Raw genomic sequence first — 18,627 nt, 5'->3', positions numbered from 1 at the left:
ATAGGGGGGAATAGAGGGGGTTTGGATGTGTTCAGAGGGTACCAGAGGGGTTTAGAGACGTTATAAGCCCCCCGTGAGAAATTGTATTTCTCTGAAATTGAAGATAGACATAAAGCTGGAGTAACTCAGCAGGCCAGACAGTGCAGTGACTCTGGAGAGAAGACCCTTCTTCAGACTGAATTTAATTCTCATTGGTGAGAGTACTTGTGATTGTCTGAAGAAGGGTCTTGACCAGAAATGCAACCCCCTCCCCAGAGCTGCTGCCCGTCCCGCTGAGCCACCTTCAACTTCAGAGCCAAACATAAAACACGGAGTGCTGAAGGAACTCAGCGGGCAAAGCGGCTGCCTCACCCGCTGGGTTTCTCCAGCATTTTTGTCTACCACTGAGCGTCAATGATTCCGGGAATGCTGAGGCGACAGGGCGATAGAGCGGGATTGGGAGAGCTGGAGAGAGACGAGATGGGGAGTGGGAGAGAGACCTTGAGAGAGAGAGGGAGGGAGAGAGAGCAAAACACAGAGAGACACAACATGGGTCGGTAGGTGAATGACTAACCTGCACACCAGGAAGAAGCCCCTTCTCGCAGTCCGGGACCCTCACTCATGATGGTGAGTTTAAAGAAATTCTCAATGTGTCATTGATCTACATTCCTCAGTAAATGTAATTGTGTTTTAAACGAGTATTATTGACGCCGCGTGAATTTTATTCAAAGGAACACGGCGTCATTAATACTCGTTCAAAACGCAATAAAATTTACTGAGGAATGTGGATGGATGCAGATTGATGACATTGTGTAACAACTTGTTAATTGCTTCATGTTAAGAAGTGCTAACAGTACGAGTTAACAAATCGTTTGTGTCTGATGGCCGTGCAGCGGTTGTTATACATGTTCGTTTAAAAAAAAAAGTGAATTCATATTTCCGTATGAAATACGGAACATTAGTGCGGGGCCCCCATTAGGCGCGGGGCCCAATTGGGAGCAATCGGTCAAATCGGCTCAAGGCCGGCCCTGTAAGAGGGCATAGTTTTTAGGTGATGGGGTAAAGTATAGTGGAGATATGCGGGGCATGTTTTTTTACACAGACGGTTGAACGATTCAATAATTAAATGATACTTTATTGTCACATGTACTTGGTGCAGTGAAATTCTTTATTTTGCATACAATATTCAAAGTACACAAAGAGTCGCCACGTTTCTGGTCAAAGTTACAGAGTATAAAGTATTATAGTCATTATAGTACAAAGTATTACAGGAATGCCATCTGGCTATATCCACACTGTTGGGGATGGCCACATGGAAGGGTTCATCTTTCCATTAATCACTTCCAATTTCTGGTTCCATTACCAATCCATTGGTATTTTCAAAATGGATTAGAGTTTTGTAGCTACATTGTCCTTGATTAATTATTATGCCTGATAATGTCAACTTGAATCTTTCCTTTATCAATAATATCATCTCTTGAAATCCCATTAATTATCCTGGTACCCTCCCCTCCCCCAACAGACCCCCTCCCCAGCCTTTCCTCCATCACTCCCTGTAGCAGGATGCACACTTTAAGGATCTGTTCTTTGTGTTCCTTTGTTTTGTTTGTGGCAGAACCAATCTCTGCTTTGAAGCTTTAATTAATAGACATGTCAATGTAGGACATCTATAATGATCCTGAAAATTAAATCATGCCAAAGTTATAATTGTGCATTGAGAAACAAGAAAAAATAAAGAGTAAATGATTAAGGTGAAAGACTCAGATGAGGAAACTTGCCAGGAGCCTCAACGATATCTCGTTCCACGTGCTTCAATTTACAAATTCCCATCTTTCCACACTAAACACAAATTCCACACTTACACAACTAAATTCCATTCGATTGGTTTGCTTGAGATGTTATTATTTTTAAAAGTAGAATCATTTAAAAAAAAAGTATAAATGAAGCACAAGATCATTTTTGAAAACTTCACACTCATAACTAGAGCCTTCATTCAAAGAAGATGCTATCAGAATATAATTAGTAAAACACACACATCACCCAACCTATCTCCCTGTTCACTACTCCTGCTATGTAAACTCTTTGAGTGCCAGTAAGTTCTCTGAGGCTCTCATAGCCGCCCCCGACATCTGCACCATCGAGGCCTCTCTCCTCCATCTCAGCACTGACGACCTAATTTCTTTATTCAATACCACGTGCTCTTCCATCCTGGATTCTGTTGCTCCTCTTAAAATGAAAAAGCCCAAGACTGAAGCCTGGCCCTGGCTCAATGATGCCACCAGAGCCCTAAGAAGAGAGGGCTTCCAAAAACGCCCATAACTCCAAGGTTCTTTTTAGTACCATTACCTCTGTCATATGTCCTGCCCCCAGTACCAGCTTAGCTGGGTCCCCTGCTAAGTTTGAAGAATTTATTACATTTTTCACCAGCAAAGTTAAGAACATCGGAACGAATATTTCCGCTCCAATCCATGACCTAGCTGTCTCATTGGTCCGTTCTTCTAAATTAGACTGTTTCCAACCATTACTCTATCCTCCCTTGTAAAGCTGGTCTCCACTATGAAACCTGCTACCCGCCCCCTCGACGTTGTCCCCTCTGCCCTTCTGAAGGATGTCATTGCAATAGCCGGTCCCAGCATCCTCGCCATCATCAATAATACTCTGGCCACTGACACTGTTCCAACCTGCTTCAAGCACGCGGTGGTCCAGCCCCTTCTGAAAAAACCTAACCTAGACCCCACATTGCCTAGCAACCACAGACCTATTTCCAAACTGCCTTTCCTTTCAAAAGTCCTTGAAAAGGTAATTCTAAATCAACTAATGCCTTACCTTCACCAAATACTATCTTGGAAACTTTCCAATCAGGTTTCAGGGCTCACCACTGCACAGAGTCTGCCTTGTTGAAGGTACATAATGACCTACTGCTCACCATTGATTCGGGTGACTGTGCAATCCTGCTCCTTTTCGACATCAGCGCAGCGTTTGATACAGCGGACCACACCATCCTAATTGACCGTCTCCGGTACAGGGTTGGTATTGATGGCACTGCACTGAGCTGGTTCCTCTCCTACCTCAAAGATAGGAGATTCTCTACAAACATAGGCAACTCTTTCTCCTCCCGAGCTAGCCTTTGCTGCGGGGTTCCACAAGGTTCCATCCTGGGTCCCATTCTCTTCTCCCTGTATATACTCCCCTTAGGCCAAGTCATTCAAAGGCACGGCATTTCCTTCCACTGCTATGCAGAAGATACACAGCTCGATCTCCCCTTGAAACCCAACAACCGATCAAATCTATTCAGCCTTATGCACTGCTTCGAGGATATAAAGTGTTGGATGGCCCAGAACTTCCTCCAACTAAACGAGAGCAAATCTGAGGTCATCCTACTCACCCCTCAGACTCAATCAAAACGATAGCAGGCAGCCTTGGAAGCTTTACCCCATTACTCAAACCTCACATTAAAAACCTTGGCGTGATATTTGAATCTGCATTGAAGTTTGACAAACAAGTCAATGCCGTGGTAAAAGCTAGCTTCTTCCAGCTTCGCACGATAGCTAAAATAAAACCATTCCTCCAATTTGACGACCTCGAAAAGATCATTCACTCATTTATCTCCTCCCGCCTTGATTACACTGGCATCAGCCAATCATTCCTGTCCCATCTGCAGTTGGTCCAAAACGCCGCAGCGAGACTTCTGACAAGCACCCAAAAACGGGACCACATCACCCCGATTCTGGCCTCTCTCCACTGGCTCCCAGTGTGGTTCAGAATCAATTTCAAGCTCCCCCTTTATGTATACAAAGCCATTAACGGGCTTGCCCCCACCTACATTAAAAATCTGCTAACCCACCATACCACCTCCAGGACTCTCTTGTCGGCCGACTTGGGGTTACTGACCATCCCGCGGTCTTGGCATAAACTCAGGGGCGACCGTGCTTTTGTGGTTGCAGCACCTAGACTATGGAACAGCATCCCTCTTCCCAGCAGAACTGCCCGCTCCATCAACTCTTTTAAGTTTAGACTTAAAACTTATTTCTCTCACAAGCGTCCTCTGTGGGAGCGCTGTACATATGTATTTATGTAGGTATTTTTAGATCTATGTACCACTGTATGGAGCACATTAGTACCTGCACTGCTGTAAAGCACTTTGGTCAACGAGAGTTGTTTTTAAATGTGCTATAGAAATAAAGTTGACTTGACTATCCTTAGATCAGATGAAATCGGTGCATATTATAAGCATCCTTGTGGTGCTCAATGACTATGACTCAATTCTGAAAGAGTATTCAGATATTCTTCATTCTCATGATCCATCCCCAAGGCATTTTCAAAGTATTCAATAGCCTTGGACTTGTTCCCATCCAGCTGATACAGTAACCCTCTCACACCAAGAGCTTTGCTGTCATGTGGAGCATAGCAAAGCTTTTTATCTGCCCACTTCTCCAATTTTTTCTTACACTTTTTCCGATCTTTTGAATCATATTCAATCTTCACCCCTTTCAGAAATAGGCTGATGGCACTTGATTCCGATCCTTTCTGATACAGTTCAAATGACCCAGCCCGTAAACATATCTGCTGTATGTTTTCTGGACGGTTGTCCTCCAATTTCATCAGATTATTGTAGATCTCCTCTGCCTTATAATACTCTCCATCTATTATGTAAATATCTGCTAAGCCCAACATTGGTCTAATAGCTGACCTTGGACGGCACTCAGAGGCTTTTCCAAAGCGATATTTACATTGACTGATCAACTCAGTTTGCTGCTGAGTTGCGGGTCTGCGAGGATTTTTATCACCACGTTTGTTCAGTTCAATTTTATAATATATTCCAATTTGGTGGTGTAAGAAGCACGAGTGTGGAGTTAATTCTAACGCTTGCTCGAATAGATTGATTGCTTTCTCCACTGCTCCTTTTCTCTGTAAAAATTTGCCGAATTACGAAGCACATATGGATCGTTACTGGACTTCTGCAATGCTTGCTCAACTAATTTATTTGCTTCTTCACTTTTACTGAATCCTTGCAATTTTAAGGCCAGCAGCACCATGGCCATTGAATCATCTGGATCTAGCTCCAGTACACGCCGCAGATAATTCACTGACTGACTACTTTCATGACTCTCTGGGGTTCCAGAATGTGATTCCAGACGGGACAGAACAGTTGCTTTGCCCATGATCCACTCCGTGTTATTGGGATCTTCCTCCAGAGCTTTCTCAAAACATTTCATAGCCTCCTCATAGTGTGGAGCAGCAGAACTAAACAATGACCATCCCTTCTCCCCATACACTTCAGGTATCATTGCTGTATAGCGAGGACCATCAGTGAGTGGTTTACAGATCATCTCCAGCTTGTCGAGGTAGGACTGGGCCTTGTCCAGTTGTCCCATGTGGTAATGCACCCAGGCATAGTTTCCATAGGTGATGATGCTGTTTCTTTCAAATGCATCTTTGTGGTTCTCCCTCAGAATCTTTTCAGCTTCCTTTAAGTTTTGAATAGCTTCCTCACTGTTGCCTTGCAGGCAGTTTACAAAAGCGAGTTGGTTGTAGGATGCAGCTTGATATTTATCTGCAAAGATTATGGCATCTTGTAATCTGTACACCATATCATCCAGGTCAATGGTCTCCTTCTGTGGGCTCCACGTGAAGTGACACTGAAGCTGATCGAGCTTCTCTTTCAACAAATCTCCCATTCTGCTGCTGCAAGAGAAGAAAATTCATCAAATTCCATGTCAGACCACGTGAAGCAGGTCTGTCCCTCAATCTCACAAATATAGTACATTCAGAAAGTATTCAGACCCCTTCACTTTTTCCACATTTTGTTACGTTACAGCCTTATTATAAAATGGATTAAATTATTGTTTTTTACCATCAATCATCACACAAAACCCTGTAATAAATAAGCGAAAACAGGTGTTTAGAAATATTTGCAAAGTAATTAGAAAGAAATGACTGAAATATCACATTTACATAAGTATTCAGACCCTTTACTTAGTGCTTTGTTAATGCTCCTTTGGCTGCGATTACAGCCTTCATGTCTTCTTGGGTATGACGCTACAAGCTTGGCACACTTGTATTTGGGTAAATTTTACTATTCTTCTCTGCAGATCCTATCAAGCTCTCTCAGGGGCATCAATGCACAGCTATTTTCAGGTCCCTCCAGAGATGTTAGATCGGGTTCAAGTCTGTGCTCTGGCTGGGCCACTCAAGGACTTTCGCAGACATGTCATGAAAACCACCTCCTGGTGGAGTGCTCTGGCAGATATAGTTGTCCTTCTGTACTTTGGTAAGTTCCCTCGATCCATCTCCACAGAGGAACTCTGGAGTTCTGTCTGAGTGACCATTGGGTTCTTAGTCATCTCCCTGACCAAAGCATTCCTTGGTTTCATCCCCCGATTGCTCATACATTTTGTCCAAGAGGGGGCATGGCCTTTTACTGAGGAGTGGCCCCGTCTCTATGAAGAGTCCTGGTGGTTCCAAAGTTCTTCCATTTACGAATGACGGAGGCCACTGGGTGCTCTCCGGAACCTGCACTGCTGCAGCAAGTCCTGGTTTTATACTCATTTACCCCTGATCTGTGACAATGTGTCTGAACACAATCTTGTCTCGGAGGTCTACGGACAATTCATTTGTCTTTATGGCTTGGTTTTTGCTTTGACATGCACTGTCAACTGCAGGACCTTATATAGACAGGTGTGTGCCTTTCCAAATCATGTCCAATCAATTCCATTTACCACTGGTGGACTCCAATCAAGTTGTAGAAACATCTCAAGCATAATCAATGGAATCAAGATGAACCTAAGCTCAATTATGAGTGTCATAGCAAAGGGTCTGAATCCTTATGTAAATGTGATATTAGTTATTTACTTTTAATTACTTTGCAAAAAATTCTAAACACCTGTTTTTGCTTTTTTATTACAGGGTATTGTGTGTAGATTGATGACAAGAAAAATAATTTAATCCATTTTAAATTAAGGCTGTAATGTAACAAAATGTGGAAAAAGTGAAGGGGTCTGAATACTTTCTGAATGCATTGTAGTCAGCACATTAGACAAGCTGCATTTGATTATTTTCTAACGGAATTGAAGCAGTCTCCAGGCAAGACTCTGGGATGGTGTGTTGCCTCCCTGATGCAAGGGTCAACGATGACTGGGAGAGAACATTGGATATTCTAAGAGGGGAGGGTAAGTCCCCAGTGTTGATTGTCCATGTTGATGGCAATGACATATTTCAGAAGGGAGATGAGGTCCTGCAATTTTGGGAGTTGGGTAGTAGGTTAAGTGTAGGACCTCCAGGTTGCCCAGGATCCTCCTCTCACCGTATAGCCATGCCGTAGTGTTGGACATTTCCATCTTGGGAAAAAGGTTCTGTCTACACCATCCATGTTGTAACCTCAAATTGCTACCCATGCCACATGCTAATCCTGCCTCAATCATTGTGATTGAGGCAGTGCAGCGTAGGTTCACAAGATTGATCCCTGGGATGGCGGGACTGTCATATGAGGATAGATTGAAAAGACTAGGCTTGTATTCATTGGAGTTTAGAAAGATGAGGGGGTTCTTATAGAAGCGTATAAAATTATATAAGGACTGGAGAATCTAGATGCAGGAAAAATGTTCCCAATGTTTGGCCAGTCCAGAACCAGGGGCTACAGTCTTAGAATAAAGGGGAGGTCATTTAAGACTGAGGTGATAATTTTTTTTTCACTCTGAGAGTTGTGAATTTGTCGAATTCCCTGCCACAGAGGGCAGTGGAGGCCAAGTCACTGGATGGATTTAAGAGAGAGTTAAGGGCGTGTCCCACCAGCATGTGATTGCCTGCGTTTGGCACAACCAAACGGAAGCGGAGTTCGCGCTACGTTTGCGGTAAGTATGCGCTAAGTACACGCAAAGTTTGCGCTAAGTTTGCGCGTGACGCAATTCGTGTCATCCTCACCAATCATCTGGGCAGGAGGCGGGCCGACTGTATTTGGACGTCGCATGGCGTCGGGCGGTGACGTCATCACGCAATGGCACGCCGGGCGGTGATGTCATCGCGCAACGTCAAGACGCAGCGTACGCCCTCAATGTGTCTGTGGGCCGACAGGCCGTTGGCGCGTGGAACTTTCGGACAGTGCGGACTTTCGGGGCCCCGCGCGATGTGGGGACCAGCCCTTCACAACTCCATACGCCTCCGCGCTTCGAAATGGGACACGCCCCAAGCGACCGTACGCCCCAAGCAACCACGTTTGGTCGCGCTAGAAGCATGCAATTGCATGTTGGTGTGATAGGCCCTTTAGATAGAGCACTAGGGGCTAGTGGAATCAAGGGATATGGGGAGAAGGCAGGCACGGGTTATTGATAGGGGACGATCAGCCATCAATGAATGGAGGAGCCGGCTCAAAGGGCCGTATGGCCTCCTCCTGCACCTATTTTCTACGTTTCTTTGCTTCTAATGAGGCAAGGAATAGAAAGATAGTACAGTTCAATACAATACATGGCTAAGGAGCTTGTGCAGGAGGGAGTACGTCAGGTAGTTCAAGTTCAAGTGAGTTTATTGTCATGTGTCCCTGATAGGACAATGAAATTCTAGCTTTGCTTCAGCACGACAGAACATAGTAGGCATTTACTACAAAAACAGATCAGTGTGTCCATATGCCATAATATAAATATATACACACATGGATAAATAAACTGATCAAGTGCAAATAACAGGTTATTAATAATCAGAGTTTTGTCCGAGCTGGGTTTAATAGCCTGATGGCTGTGTGGGGAAGTAGCTATTCCTGAACCTGGTTGTTGCAGTCTTCAGGATCCTGTATCTTCTACCTGAAGGTTGCGGGGAGATGAGTGTGTGGCCAGCATGGTGTGGGTCTTTGATGATACTGCCAGCCTTTTTGAGGCAGCGACTGCGATAAATCCCCTCGATGGAAGGAAGGTCAGAGCCGATGATGGACTAGGCAGTGTTTACTACTTTTTGTAGTCTTTTCCTCTCCAGGGCGCTCAAGTTGCCAAACCAAGCCACGATGCAACCGGTCAGCATGCTCTCTACTGTGCACCTGTAGAAGTTAGAGAGAGTCCTCCTTGACAACCCGACTCCCTGGAATCTTCTCAGGAAGTAGAGGCGCTGATGAGCTTTCTTGTTAATTGCATTAGTGTTCTCGGACCTGGAAAGATCTTCAGAGATGTGCACGCCCAGGAATTTGAAGTTCTTGACCTTTTCAACCATCGACCCGTTGATATAAACAGGGCTGTGGGTCCCCATCCTACTCCTTCTAAAGTCCACAATCAGTTCCTTGGTTTTGCTGGTGTTGAGGGCCAGGTTATTGTGCTGGCACCATATGGACAGTTGCTGGATCTCTCTTCTATATTCTGACATCCCCATCAGTGATACGTCCCACAACAGTGGTGTCGTCAGCGAACTTGATGATGGAGTTCGTTCTGTGACTGGCTACGCAGTCATGAGTATAGAGTGAGTACAGCAGGGGGCTGAGCACGCAGCCTTGAGGAGCTCCCGTGCTGATATTCATCATTGGGCTCCCTTTAAGGGTGGGTGAGACCCATACAAGAAGGATTAGTTTCTCCTGAACTGGTAGGAACCCAATATCTCATAGGAAATTATTCTAGTGCTACTCGATGGAATTTAAACTAGAGTTTCGGTGAGGTGGGAAATGGAGCAGCAGGTCAGCAAATAGAGAGACTAATGGGAAGATGGAGGTTATGAAAAGTTAGTCCCAAAGAAAGGACAATCAGGGACAGGTTAATGAACATGGTGAGGCTGAGGGGCTGAGCTGAGTTTATTTCAATGCAAGTAGTATTTTGGAAATAGACGTTTTAGAGGAATCAGTCTGGAATAGAAGGATGATGTTGTGAACTTAGACTATAGACCATCAGTCTGAAGAAGGGTTTCGGCCCGAAACGTCGCCTATTTTCTTCGCTCCATAGATGCTGTTGCACCCGCTGAGTTTCTCCAGCAATTTTGTGTACCTTCGATCTTCCAGCATCTGCAGTTCATTCTTGAACATAACTTTATAGTCGCTTGGTTGTGAAAGGGACAGGACTGGCAGTTTAATGCTTCAAGGTTTTGATGTTTTAGACATGATAGAGAGGGAGGTAAAGGAGGTGGAGGAGATGCACTACTAATAAGGTAGAATGTCACAGCTGTACACAGGGAGGACTCATTGGAGAATACATCCACTGGGGAAATGTGGTTGAGGTAAACAATAAGGAAGGTGCAGTCATTATGATGGGATTGTACTATAGCAGGGCTGGGGAACCTTTTCATGGTGGAAGGCCGCATTAAGTTGGCTGTAATCTAATAAGGCCGCATAGACCATACTTCAGATCAGATATAATTCAAAACTTACATTATTTTGTTAAAATAGCCCTCATGGCTTACTAATGTTTTAATTGTGGCTGTCAATCAGGGAGGACTATTTTGTTGAATCTTCTTTTACTCGTTGGTATTTTAAATACGTTTATTTTAAGATTAAAATTAAAATAATAAAAGACGAACAAAACATATCAATAAAAATAAAAGGATTTGTTCTACACAATTTGTATTCATTCAAAAGGCCGAACTTAATGGCCTATGAAGGCCGCATGTGGCCTTAAGGCTGCAGGTTCCAAACCCCTGTACTATAGGCATCCTGATCACCAGGGGGGTAGAGGGACAGAATTGGAGACATATTATACAAAGGTTTAAAAGCAACGTTGTTGTCATAGTGGGTGGCTTTAACTTCCCCAACATTGCCTGCTGCTAACAGTGCAAGAGTAACTGCAGCTGTACATCCTTCCTGTATCGGGGGAACCAGAATTGCATGCAGTATTTCAAATGTAGCTTCACCAAAATCCCATAGAGCCCAGGGTACACAGAAATGCTGGAGAAACTCATCGGGTGCAGCAGCATCAATTCAGCGAAGGAAATAGGCAACGTTTCAGGCCAAAACCCTTCTTCATGATGGGGGGAGGTGCTGAGGGAGAGATAGGAAGGGGAGGAGACAGCAAGGGCTACCCAAATTCAATTTCATGCCCCCAGGTGCAGACTCCCCAAGCGCTCTGGCCATGGTGGTGCTCCTCTGGCCATGGAGGAGACCCAGGACAGAGAGGTCAGATATGGAATGGGAGGGAGAGTTGAAGTGCTGAGCCACCGGGCAGAGCCCATATGGCTTCCCGCTACTCTTTGCTATGTTATGCACCTTTTCTTTTCTTTTTTTTCCATCCCTAACTTCCCTTGTCAGCCACGGCTGCCTCTTAATCCCCTTAGAATCGTTCTTCCTCTTTTGAATGAAATGATCCTGCATCTTCTGGATTATGCCCAGAAATTCCTGCCATTGCTGTTCCACTATCATTCCTGCTAGGATCCTTTTCCAGTCTACCTTGGCCAGCTCCTCTCTTATGCTTTCATAGTCCCCTTTGTTCAACTGCACCACTGACACTTCTGATTTAACCTTCTCCTTCTCAAATTGCAGATTAAAACTTATCATATTATGCTCGCCACCTCCTTGCGGTTCCTTTACCTTGAGTTCCCTTATTAAATCGGGCTCATTAGACAATACTAAATCCAGAATTGCCTTCTCTCTGGTAGGCTCCAGTACAAGCTGCTCTAAGAATCCATCTCAGAGGCACTCTACAAACTCACTTTCTTGAGGTCCTGAACCAACCTGATTTTCCCAGTTTACCTGCATTCCTATTTCACTTGGCCATACTCTCTTTTCCCTTCATGAGCTTTCCGCCCCGTTCATTCTGGGGTCTATTTTTAACTTTCCCTATACTCTCTTTCCCTTTAACTCCATCCTTGCATTTCAAATTTGTCACCGCCCCCCTCCCACACTATTTAGTTTAAACCCACCCGTGTAGCAGTGGCAAACCTGCCTGCTGGCATAGATTTAGAATGAAAGATAAGAGGCTTAGAGAGAGCTCAAGAAGGAATTAGTTACAGAGGAGGATAGTTTAAATCTAAACCCAGCGCCTGAGTGCGTGTTGAGACAGGAACAATGTTTAAGATGTATCTAGTCGAGCACTGCATCACCAAGCCACAGAAGACTCGTCGGACGGCCGAACCAACCCAGAACTCGTTAGACGTGGAACCGCCGGAGGCTCCGTCACTGGACAGTCCATCAGACGGTAGAAGAGCCGAAACCGGGCGCATTCAGCGGGCGGCTGGACTCGCTTGGAGGCTCCTTGGACGCGGAACCGCCCGATAGCTCATCGGATGTGGAATACTGGGATGGAGTTGCTGGAGACATTGGGCGTGGAGACCAAGGGCCGGTAGGAAGGTGAACCGGGTTAATGCCTCCAGTGCCTCGAAGGTAGGCTGCAGGAGGTTGCCCCCGGGACATAAGATGTCCGGCGAGGAGATGAGAGGGACGACGGTTCGCGGGCCGAGCCGGTCGTGGACGACGGAGGGGATCGGGAGTCGCTCCGGTAGAACGAGCACACGGGAATCCAGACGGTGAACTCAATGAAATGGCATCACACATGATGGCACTGGCATTGTATGCAAAATGAATTTCACTATGTACTGATTATTTGCATTTGTGACAATAAATATCCATTGAACTGGTATCAAATAGGATTAGTGTAGATGGTGGATCAAAAAGCCCACTTTTGTCTATAGAACACACATGTAACCACCATGACAGAGAAACTATGACACATACAAGTAGTCTGAATAACAACAAACATTTGCTTTCTGAAGTTTGGCTGTAATTTTGCCAGATAGGAGATAAGATGTTGTTCTAATAATGAAAATTCATCAGCTTGAAATAACTTTCTTTCTGGATCTTATAGAAACAAATAAAATTATAAAAGGACTGTACAAGCTAGATGCAGGAAAAATGTTCCCAATATTGGGCGAGTCCAGAACCAGGGGCCACGGAAGGGGTGGCCATTTAGGACTGAGGTGAGAAAAAACGTTCTCACCCGGAGAGTTGTGAATTTGTGGAATTCTCTGCTGCAGAGGGCAGTGGAGGCCAAATCACTGTATGGATTTAAGAGAGAGTTAGATATAGCTCTAGGGGCTGATGGAATCAAGGGATATGGGGAGAAGGCAGGCACTGTTGATTGGGGATGATCAGCCATGATCACAATGAATGGCGGTGCTGGCTCGAAGGGCTGAATTGCCTCCTCCTGCACCTATTTTCTATGTTTCTACACGTTAACCTACATTTAATGATGTATCTCTGAACATACAGTACCAACTACATGCATTAAATGTAACGTAACGCATTACACATACTTGCAAACCAACAATGATTAACACATCAACTTAATACAGAAGGAATTACAGTGTTCTCTACCTCATGGTGTTCATTAGATACAAAGCTCTTTGAATTTCTGTTCACAGCTTTAGCTGCACTTTTACTGTTGAGTCGATTGAGAAGGTGCTGCAGGAAATGATTTCCTCACTCAGTCTTTTCCTGATGCTGGATAGAAACTCAACCTCGAAAGTGAAGGTAAACAAAAATGCTGGAGAAACTCAGCATATATGCAGCGAAAGAAATGGGCGACGTTTCGGGCCGAAACCGTTCTCCAGACTAGCTTTTGCAAGAAAGTGAAACTAGCTTTTGCAAGAAATGACAGCAATGAAATTGCAGTGTGTCTGTGGTGGAACTGCCTGGATCCAATACAAGCCCAGAACAGGATAGCAACAGAATCACTGCATTTGTCACACCCGGCCTGATTGGGTGATCTTTTCTCTGCCTGTTTATCACGTCTGTCAGTTATCACCAGTCACCTTTGGCTCTTTGTGCCCAAAGGAAAATAACATGTTTATCTCTTTGCCATCAAATGAAAGAAGGGATATCACCCCAGGAGGTCACATGAATGACAAGGGTGCCAGGCAAAACATTTGTGAACATTAGGAAGTGAGGCAAACAAATGTATGTACAACCTCCAAGAATGTTGGTAGAATTTTCCAAGTTCTTGTTTTGTATATACTGTATATTCTGAATAAAGTTGATTTTGATTTTTAAAAAAAGTTTCTCTTTTTGCAAGGCTGCAACAATGTGTGAAACATTGGTAGCAGTGATTTCTCACTGTTACAAGGGGATCCTGGTTTCTTGTGTTGATCCTATTAACTCTATAAGGTGTCATCTGATACGTCAAACAAACAGGGCCGGATTTAGATGAAGAGAGGCCCTAAGCTGTTACACTTGTGAGGCCCCCATCCCCCACCCGCACGACTAGAGGAAGATGGTCCACCAGATTGACACCAATTTGTAGCCGAGCGTGGGCAATGGGGTAAGGGGCTGGGAAGCTGTGCTCTATTTATTTATTTATTCCCACTGCTAGTGTCGAGTTATTGGTTTAAAACACTATTATTCTGAAATGGAGGGCAAGGGAAATTACTGAAGGGTTGTATAGAGACTACAGTGCGTTGTGACAACATATGTAGAAAGGCCTGTGACAGTGTCAAAAATATTATAAACCTTGCAGGGCTCTCAATTAATTTTTTGTCTATGTTGTTAGCCGAGCAACCTTGGCAGCATTTTAAGTTGCCAAATGACAGTTTGGGGAGAAGGCAGGCACTGATTATTGATTGGGGATGATCAGCCATGATCACAATGAATGGCGGTGCTGGCCGATCATCAGTTCATGACCAGAGCTCTCGCTTAACTCTTTTTCCCTGTTGCCAGCAGGGCAACCTTGGCAACATTTTAGGTTGCCTAATGACAGTTTAGGTTGTCATTTAAGACGGCTTGCATGACGCGTGCGATTATGTGCTTGGGCGAAGTGCGTAGTTACCAGTCGGAATTATGCTCAATGAAGCACTCACATATTATTTCTGCTTCAAATAAAGCCACAAACTAAACATATTCACCAATCAAGACATGATATACCAGAATGACATGTAGCAAAATTATAATACAGTATCTCACCTCTTTTTACACGTTGCAATGAATGCAATTTCTATTATGGTTGGATTGTTCAGCGTATGATCAACCTCGGTGAGACCAAGCGCAGGCTTGGCGATCGCTTCGCACAACACCTCCACTCAGTTCGCAATAACCAACCTGATCTCCCGGGGGCTCAACATTTCAACTCCCATTCCCATTCCGAATCTGACCTTTCTGTCCTGGGCCTCCTCCAAGGCCAGAGTGAGGCCCATCGCATATTGGAGGAGCAGCACCTCATATTTGCTTGGATAGTTTACACCTCCAGCGGTAAGAACATCGGCTTCTCTAATTTCAGGTAGTCCTTGTTTTCTCCCTCCTTCCCCTCCCATTCCCAGCTCTCCCACAGCCTACTGTCTCCGCCTCTTCCTTTCTTTTTCATGACGCCCCCCCCCCCCCCCTCCAACATCAATCTGAAGAAGGGTCTCGACCTGAAACGTCGTCTATTCCTTCGCTCCACAGATGTTGCCTTACCCACTGATTTTCTCCAGCTTTTTTGTCTACCAATTGGATCCCACCACTGGTCACATTTTCCCATATCCTTCCCTGTTAGCTTTCTGCAGAGACCGCTCCCTCCGTAACTCCCTGGTCAATTCGTATCTTCCCACCCAAACCACCCTCTCCTGGCACTTTCCCTTGCAACGACAGGAAATGCCACACTTGTCATTTTAATTAAGTTCAAGACATTGGCCATAAAGTTGCTGCCTAAAAGTGCCTGAGACCCGGAATTGATCCTGAATATGGGTGTTGTCTGTATGGAGTTTGCTCCTTTTCCCTTTGATCACATGGGTTTTCTCCGGGTGCTCTTGTTTCCTTTCTCATTCCAAAGGTGTGCAGGAACCTATTTCAGTCCCAACCCAAAACGTAATATTTTCCTTTTGTCCGGAGATTCTGTCTGACCTGTTGAGTTACTACAGCTTTTTGTGTCTATCTTCAGTTTAAACCAGCATCTGCACTTACTTCCCACACACACGATACTATACGATAGAACTTTATTAATCCCAGGAGGGAAATTGTGTGTGTGTGTGTGGGTATATATATTATACACGCACACACACACACGTATATATTTATATAGTTATATATTCATATATAAATATACACCGCTTTGTTTTCTCATTTATAACATTATTTACAGAGTACTATGTTTCAAGAGTCAAGAGTATATTTAATTGTCATTTGGACCCCTGGAGGTCCAAATGAAATGCCGTTTCTGCAGCCATACATTACACACAAATAGACCCCAGACACAACATAATTACATTTTACATAAACATCCATCACATAGCTGTGATGGAAGGCCAAATAAACTTATCTCTCCACTGCACTCTCTCCCCCCCGATGTCAGAGTCAAAGTCAAAGCCCCCGGCTGGCGATGGCGATTGTCCCGCGGCCATTAAAGCCACGCCGGGTGGTGCGAGGTCGCACACCGGGTCTTGGTGTTGGAGCCCCCGGTGTGCGCTCGCAAAGTCCCGCATTCCACGCCGCGCGGGGCAGTGGTGCTAAGCCCCGCTCCAGGAGCTCTTCGACCCCGCAACTCGGGCGGGAGAAGTCGCCGTTGCAGGAGCCCCGAAAAGCGGTCTCCCTCCAGGGAGCCGCGGGCTCCCGGTGCCGCCGTCCGCAGACCCGCAGCAGCAGCCTCCGACTCAGCAGCAGCAGCAGCAGCGGCAGCGGCAACGCTCCTCCACCGCTCCACCCGCTCCGGTCTCGGCCAGCTCCGCGACGGTGAGGTGAGTCGGCACCTGAGTCCCCGGCTTCTTCCTGTTGGAGGCCGCTCCTCGTTGCGGCCCCAACGACAGCTGAGACCTGACGAGAAAAGGTCGGGTCTCCAGTGCAGGGAGAGATTCAAAAGTTTCTCCCACCCCACCCCCACTCCCCCACACACACACCCCAACATAAAATAACAAAAACTACATAAAAACACAGACAAAAAATAATAAAAACGCGGACAGGCTGCAGAGGCCGCTGCTGACCAGAGTCGCGCCGCCTACCGGATATATTGCATATTCTGTCGTGCTGCTGCAAGTACGGATTTCATTGTTCTAACTGGGGCATGAGAGAATAAAACACTCTTGGCTCTTGACTTACTCCGCTAATGTGTGGGAAAGAACTAATGTACGGGTGATCAGTGGTCGGCGTGGACTCGGTGGGCTGATGGGCCTGTTTCCACACTGTACCTTAAAATAAACTAAAGACACTAAAACCAGAGGCAGTCTAAAGATGGGTCTCTACACGAAATGTCACCCAATTTATTCTATCCTGAGTTGCTGGCTGCTCCATGGAGTTCCCCCGCACAATTAAAGCATGGAATAGTCTTCACCCTACCATAGTTACCCAAGCAGATGCAACTAAATTTATGGCACCTCTTTTTTCCCCAAGAACCCTTTTTTGCTTAAGTCCAAGTCAAGTGTCAAGAGAGTTTTATTGTCGTGTGTCCCAGATTGGACAATGAAATTCTTGCTTGCTGCAGCACAACAGAATATGTGAACATAATACAGAACGGGAGATAAAGGTTCAGTGTGTTTATATACCATGGACCATATATATACACAATAAATAAACAGATAAAATGCAATAGGCTGTTATTGTTCAGCTCTCTACCATCTCCAGTTTAAATTCCATTTAGAATATTTATGGAGGACCAGGAAACCAGAAGCAAGTTACTCCAGGGAGTTACTCCTGATCCAGGGTCAGGGAGTGATTCTGCGTTGGGTTTCAGCGCTGGCAGCGAGGTAGCGACCGGACAGCAATGGCGCCCAGATCTCCCACAATTCAAAGCGAGGGAGAAAGTGCCCAGCGCCGACCAGTTGCCGTGGCAGTGCGCATGCGCAGGGCGGCTGAGGATGTGCGGGCCGTGGTTGTGCGCATGTGTGGGGTGAGCACATGCAGGCCGCTGCAATGCACATGTGCAAGGCAGCCTGTGTGCCAGCGGATGAGAAGCGAGCGGAGAGCGGAGACCGGGCAGCCCGGATACGGATAGCGGGGGGAGATGGAGAGAGAGAAATAGAGAGGGGGGCCGCCTAGAGTTGAACGGCAGGTGTGAGATTCAAAAATCACAAATGCTCTTGAGACAAATTCAGACAAAGAAGTGTTTTTATTAATTTCATATTCTGCAGAATAGGTGCCTCTCCTCTGATGTCCCCTAGAGGCACCCCGAAGATGGAGATGCTTTTTATCTTTATACATTTCATTTCATTATTATCACATTCTCATCCCTCCCCATTGAGCTTCTTCCAATCATAACATGAAGCCCTGTTTCCCACGAGAATGTCTGGGAACGCCCACCTAACGTCAAAGACACCTCCCCTATCATGCATCGCATGTGCATTTAAATTAGGCATCTTGTCATAGTGGGTGTGTGTACATATTCATGTAATCTCATCAAGCATGCGTAGTTGAGCGTGACTTCGTGTCCCTTTCCCCTTCGTTCTAATTTCTTTACTATCTCCTGCTGAAGTGTTTCTACTACTACTTTTTATCTAGAATTTCTCTCTGTTCTTATATCGTTACTTTCTAATCTACTAGCAGTCTGGTTTCTGCCTTATTTCTTTCTAAGTTATTTTTCTATCCCTAGTCTAAATCAACCATGCCTGTTAACTCTTTCCTCACAATCCATCCTTTTCTTTTTGTTACGCACCCTTGATTTACACTATCTCCTCCTTTTCTAATGCTAGCAGAAGGTTCTTCACCTCCCTATCCTCCTCTCGTAGGTCATACTGTGGTCTGAGGGCCATTATGGTGGCTGCACTGTTCTTCGTCAGGGCTGTTTCTATCAATCGCTGAGCCAA

The 18,627-nt window shown here is 45.3% G+C and overlaps 1 pseudogene; it reads right to left on the bottom strand.

Annotated features, from left to right (window-relative positions):
• Positions 1-2,388: 2,388 nt before the first annotated feature.
• LOC129715701 (interferon-induced protein with tetratricopeptide repeats 1-like) lies at positions 2,389-13,381 on the bottom strand (annotated as a pseudogene).
• Between the last annotated feature and the right edge of the window lie 5,246 nt (positions 13,382-18,627).

Source organism: Leucoraja erinacea, unplaced genomic scaffold (genome assembly GCF_028641065.1).
Source record: "Leucoraja erinacea ecotype New England unplaced genomic scaffold, Leri_hhj_1 Leri_1337S, whole genome shotgun sequence".
Classification (NCBI taxonomy): domain Eukaryota; kingdom Metazoa; phylum Chordata; class Chondrichthyes; order Rajiformes; family Rajidae; genus Leucoraja; species Leucoraja erinaceus.
Note: the sequence above shows the minus strand (reverse complement) of the source record. Positions and strands in the feature narration are given on the sequence as shown.